The following is a 6,000-nucleotide window of genomic DNA, read 5'->3' on the forward strand; positions in this document are numbered from 1 at the left end:
GAACTGAATGTCTCGGTGTAAAACCCGATTGTACATTCGTTCAACTCTGAGATAGGAGAAAAGCTGCCCTGTGGCGGGAGGCGAGACATGTTTGCAGTAACACTGCCTTGTTCTTCTTTACTCCACTGAGATGTTTGGGTGGAGAGAAACAAATCTGGCTTACGTGCACGTCCACTCATAGTACCTTCCCTTGAACCTAATTACGACATAGATTCTTTTGCTCACGTTTTTTGCTGACCTTCTCCTTATTATCACCCTGCTCTCCTACTGCATTCCTTTTTGCTGAAATAATGAAAATAATAATCAATAAAAACTGAGGGAACTCAGAGGCCAGTGCAGGTCCTTGGTGTACTGAGTGCCGGTCCCCTGGGCCCACTATTGTTTCTCTATACTTTGTCTCTGTGTCTTATTTCTTTTCTCAGTCTCTCGGCCCACCCGACTAGAAATACCCACAGCTGTGGAGGGGCAGGCCACCCCTTCACCAAGGGGCCAAGGCAGGCGGATCATGAGGTCAGGAGTTCGAGACCAGCCTGGCCAAGAGACCAGCCTGGCCAATATGGTGAAACCCCCGTCTCTACTAAAAATACAAAAATTAGCCAGGCATGGTGGCGGGTGCCTGTAATCTCAGCTACTGGGGAGGCTGAGGCAGGATAATTGCTTGAACCCAGGAGGTGGAGGTTGTGGTGAGCCGAGATCATGCCACTGTACTCCAGCAGCCTGGGCAATAAGGGCGAGACTTCATCTCACCAAAAAAAAAAAAAAAAAAAGCAGCTCCACTAGGAAGACTAAAATACTAAAATGATGGTGTGCTAACTTGAACAGTTAGGTTGTACAAGAAAGGACTTGACAGTTCCCTTTCTGATGTCCTCCAAGACATGGGTTCCATTTATATGCACCTTGTTCTTTCCTCAGACCTGTAACTTCAGCCTGGAGTTGAGCAGAAACATGGCTTCCTTGTCTTCAAGTCATTCTTGGGCTTCAGAGCGAAGATGCTGGACCTTTAAACCAACAAGCAGGTTACTGGTACCTTTGCCCTGAGAATACGCTGGTGGTGCTTGTGGCTGCAGCGTTTACCCCGAGATAACTTTGCCATGAAATATCTTCCTTTTATTATTTTTTCATCGCTCTAGTATATCGACTTTGGAAACAAAAGACATCACTCTATTTAGAGCATTCCTTTCTTAGTAGTGGTATTTCCATTGACAAAAAAATAGTAATTCTGAATTGCCGAAAATGTCAAATCGTAGAAAATGTTGTTAGCCGAAGATTCATCTGATGAATCAGATTTTTCCAAAATAGATGATTCTGATGTTAGTTCTGTTTAGAAATAACTCCAAGTACAGTTTTTATATATTATTTTCACATTGAAAATCAGTCAGATTTACTTCAGCCTCAAAGAGTGTGTTTATGTAAAAATAAATGAGCACTGGCAACCTCCGCCTCCCGGGTTCAAGCAATTCTCCTGCCTCAGCCTCCCCAGTAGCTGAAATTACAGGCGCCCGCCACCACACCTGGCTAATTTTTGTATTTTTAGTAGAGACGAGGTTTCACTATGTTGGCCAGGCTCGTCTTGAACTCCTGACCTCAGGTGATCTGCCTGCCTCAGCCTCCCAAAGTGCTGAGATATATAGGTGTGAGCCACGGCACCCAGCCGGCTTTTCAATGGTATATGGGAATGAGCTGCTTGGTCACCTGGATAAATGTACTGTCAGCCTCAGGACTGCCTGCATTCACCCTGGGAAGCAGTCAAACCCTATGTGATGGGTCATTGGGTCATGAGATGCTGGAACATCACTGTATTGCTGGCTTTGGAGAAAGATGGAATTTTTTTTTTTTTTTGAGACGGCGTTTCACTCTGTTGCCCAGGCTGGAGTGCAATGGTGTGACCTCGGCTCACTGCAACCTCCGCCTCCCGGGTCCAAGTGATTCTCCTGCCTCAGCCTCCCGAGTAGCTGGGATTACAGGCACCCACCACCAAGCCTGGCTAATTTTTGTATTTTTAGTAGAGACAGGGTTTCACCATGTTGGCCAGGCTGGTCTTGAATTCCTGACCTCAAGTGATCCACCTGCCTCATCCTCCCAAAGTCCTGGGATTACAGGTGTGAGCCACCGCGCCTGGCCAAAAGGTAGATCTTGTCTCATTTTCCTGCCAGAAAGCTCCCTGAGGCTGAACATCTGAAAAAAGAACCCAAATCAGAAAGAAGACCCCAGACATTTGCTGTGTACAGCGCTACTCAGAATTATTTGAAGAAAACGTTCAATTTCCTTCTTAATCTCTTCACTGACTCACTGGTCATTCAGGATCATACTGTTTAAGCAGATATTTCCCATGAAGGCCAGGTAGTAAATACCCTCAGCTCTGTAGGCTACACAAGTCTCTGTCACGACCACAGTCAGCCCTTTGTATTTGCAGGTTTCACATCCTCAATCAACCTCAGAAAATGTTTGGGAAAAAAAAAAAAAAAAAAACCACCACCACTAAAAAATAACAGCACTGGGTGGGTGTGGTGGCTCATGCTTGTAATCCCAGCACTTTGAAAGGCCAATGAGGGCGGATCACCTGAGGTCAAGAGTTCAAGACCAGCTCGGTCAACATGGCAAAATTCTGTCTCTACTAAAAATACAAAGATTAGCCAGGTGGTAGTGCGTGCCTGTTAATTCCAGCTATTCAGGTGGCTGAGGCACAAGAATCGCTTGAACCAATGAGGTGAAGGTTGCAGTGAGCCGAGATTGTGGCCACTGCACTCCAACCTGGGCTACAGAGTTGGACTGTGTCTCAAAAAAAAAAAAAAAAAAAAAAAAAGCAAGACAGTGAAACAACTATTTACGTAGTACTTATATTGTATTAGATACTATAAGTTATCTAGAGATGATTCGATTATTTCAAGTGTATGGGAGGACTGGGGAGTTGTGCACTTTGGGAGGCTGAGGCAGGAGGATTGCTTCAGCCCAGGAGTTCAAGAGCAGCCTTGGCAACATGGCAAGATCCCAACTCTATTAAAAAAAAAAATACAAATTTAAAAAGTACACGGGAGGGGCCGGGCACGGTGGCTCACGCCTATAAGCACTTTGGGAGGCCGAGGTGGGCGGATCACGAGGTCAGGAGTTCGAGACCAGACTGGCCAATATAGTGAAACCCCACCTCTACTAAAAATAAAAAAATTAGCTGGGCGTGGTGGCATATACCTGTAATCCCAGTGACTCGGGAGGCTGAGGGAGGAGAATCGCTTTAATCTGGGAGACGAAGGTTGCAGTGAGCCGAGATTGTGCCACTGCACTCAAGCCTAGGTGACAGACAAGACTCTGTCTCAAAAAAAAAAAAAAAGTATACAGGAGGATGTGCGTAGGTTATATGCTGTGCCATTTTATATCAGGGACTTGAGCATCTGTGGATTTTGATACCCCTGGGGGTCCTGGAACCAATCCCCGTGGATACCAAGGGAAGACTCCACTCAACTCTGCCACTACAGACAGCATGTAAGCAAATGGGTGTGGCTGGGTTCCCATAAAACTGTATTTACAAACAGCCAATGTCTACTTAGGTGAGCTGCACATTGACCTCTTTAGCTCGTTATTCCTTCTTGCATCTCAGATTGTTCCATCTAGTACTGGGTTTCTTCTGCTTGAGGCACACACTTTTTGGTGAGAAAATGTTGGTGGCAAATTCTTTGCTTTTGTTTGCACTTCACCATCATACTTGAAATATATATTTTTTTTAAGTCGGAGTCTCGCTCTTTTGCCCAGGCTGGAGTGCAGTGGCACAATCTAGGCTCACTACAACCTCTGCCTCCTGGGTTCAAGTGATTCTGCTTCAGCCTCCCACGCAGCTGGGATTACAGGCAAGCGCCACCATGCCTGGCTAATATTTGTATTTTTATTACAGACGGGGTTTCACCATGTTGTCTAGGCTGGTCTGGAACTCCTGACCTCAGGTGATCTGGCCACCTCGGCCTCTCAAAGTGCTGGGATCACAGGTGTGAGCCACCACGCCTGGCCAGCGACCATCATGCCCAGCCAGCCATCATTATATCTTCAAGTTTTGCTTCTGCCATACTTGCTGTCTTCTGTTTCTGTGAAATCAGTTAAATGTATGGAACACCTTCTCATTCTCCTTGCGGCTTCTTCCTCTGTCTTTAGTGTCTTCCCTGAACTTGTCTTTCTGGGTTGTATTCTGAATACATTCTTCTGAGCCAGTTTTTGGTTCTCACATTCTCTCTTTGATGTTGCGTAATTTGCCACTAAACCAGTCCATCTAGTTTTAAACTTACAAGCTCACATTTTACCTTTTTTGAGACAGGGTCTCACTATGTCGCCCAGGCTGGAGTGCAGTGGCTTGATCTTGGCTCACTGCAACCTCCACTTCCTGGCCTCAAGCGACCCTCCCATCTCAGCTTCCTGAGTAGATGGGACTACAGGCACTTGCCACCACACCTGGCTAGTTTTTGTATTTTTTGTAGACGTGGGGTCTCACCATGTTGCCCAGGCTGGCCTAGAACCCCTGGGCTCAAGCAATCTGTCTGCTTGATCCCTCCCAAAGTGCTGGGATTACAGGCATGAGCCACTGCACCCAGCTGTCCCACCACGACTTATTATTTCATTAGATCTGGTTAAGTATGGTTATTTTATGTCTGGCTAACAATTCCAGCGCCTGAAGACCTCACGATCTGTCGCTATTGCTCATTGTTTCTCTTGCAATGTTGTTTCCTGGTGCGCCCGGTTATCTCTGATGATGTGCTTGCCCTCATGCTTTAAAAAGTACCTGTAGGAGGAAGGAGTCTCTCCTGAGAGGGTTTGCTCTGGGTTCTGTCAGACAGGCAGAACCATCTGCATTGGGGAACTGCCCATCCAGGACCCCTTAAGCCAAGTGAAAGGCTTAAGGTTCCATGGTCAACCCTGGGAATTTGAACCCTGGGGAATTTGAACCCTGGGAATTTGAACCCTGGGAATTTGCACCCTGGCTCAGTTGCAATTCTGGGTTTCCTCTCAGTATGATGGGGCAGCAAGTTGGGGGCCTCAAGATTTGATTTCTGTCCTCTTCGCTTTATAGGGCTGTCAAGGAAAAGTTCCTGGGTGGGCAAAGGCAACTTGGGGGTTAATTTGTATCATGGGGTCCTAGTTTTCTCTGAAAATTTGGCCTTGCAAATATGTGTGTATGTGTGTGTGTGTGTATATATATATATTTGAGTGTGTGTGTGTATATATATATATTTATATATATATTTGAGACAGGGTCTTGCTGTGTGGCCCAGGCTGGAGTGCAATGGTGTGATCATGGCCCAAGTGATCCTCCCACCTCAGTCTCCTGAATAGCTAGGACTACAGGCGTGTGCCAACATGCCCGGCTAATTTTTGTATTATTGTAGAAACAGGGTTTCATCATGTTGCTCTGCTGGTCTGGAACTCTTGGGCTCAAGCAACATGCCCAAAGTGCTGGGATTATAGGAGTGAGACACTGTGTCCAGCCATAGAGTCTCACTGTCCTTACAGAAAGCCAGAATTCAGTCTGCTTCTTGTTCCCTCAAAGCTTCCTCGAAGTGTTCTAGTGGAGGCAAGCAGTGAAGCTCTAGGAGGCAAGAGGCCTTCTCAGGGACCCCAGCTTTGGCCTGTATGTCTGGGTGTTGTCCTGGACTAGTCTGATCACGTCTCACAGCTGAGTTTCTCAGCTTCTCCTCCTGCAGTACAGGAAGGCCAATCCCTTCCGACTGCTTCTCACAGGGAGAGGGCAGTGGTGAGCCTAGAAAGTAAAGGCCCGAAGCCAGCCCCGCCCCATTTGTGCCTCTCCCTCCTCTCCTTTTCTGCTTCGCAGAGCAGACAATGCAACAGTCGCCCCCGCCCAGCTCAGCCTGAAGACCCCTTCTCCACTCCCATCCCTTTCTGGCTCAGCCACCCGGCAGTGGGCCAGGTTCGGATGGAGGGAGGGAGAGGAGCTGGAGAGAGTTTTAAGTACTCTCTGGGCTTCTCACATTGCTGGCTTCAGTGGTTGCTGGACGCAAATTGATG

The sequence above is a fragment of the Pan paniscus genome, chromosome X (genome assembly GCF_029289425.2).
Source record: "Pan paniscus chromosome X, NHGRI_mPanPan1-v2.0_pri, whole genome shotgun sequence".
Taxonomy (NCBI): domain Eukaryota; kingdom Metazoa; phylum Chordata; class Mammalia; order Primates; family Hominidae; genus Pan; species Pan paniscus.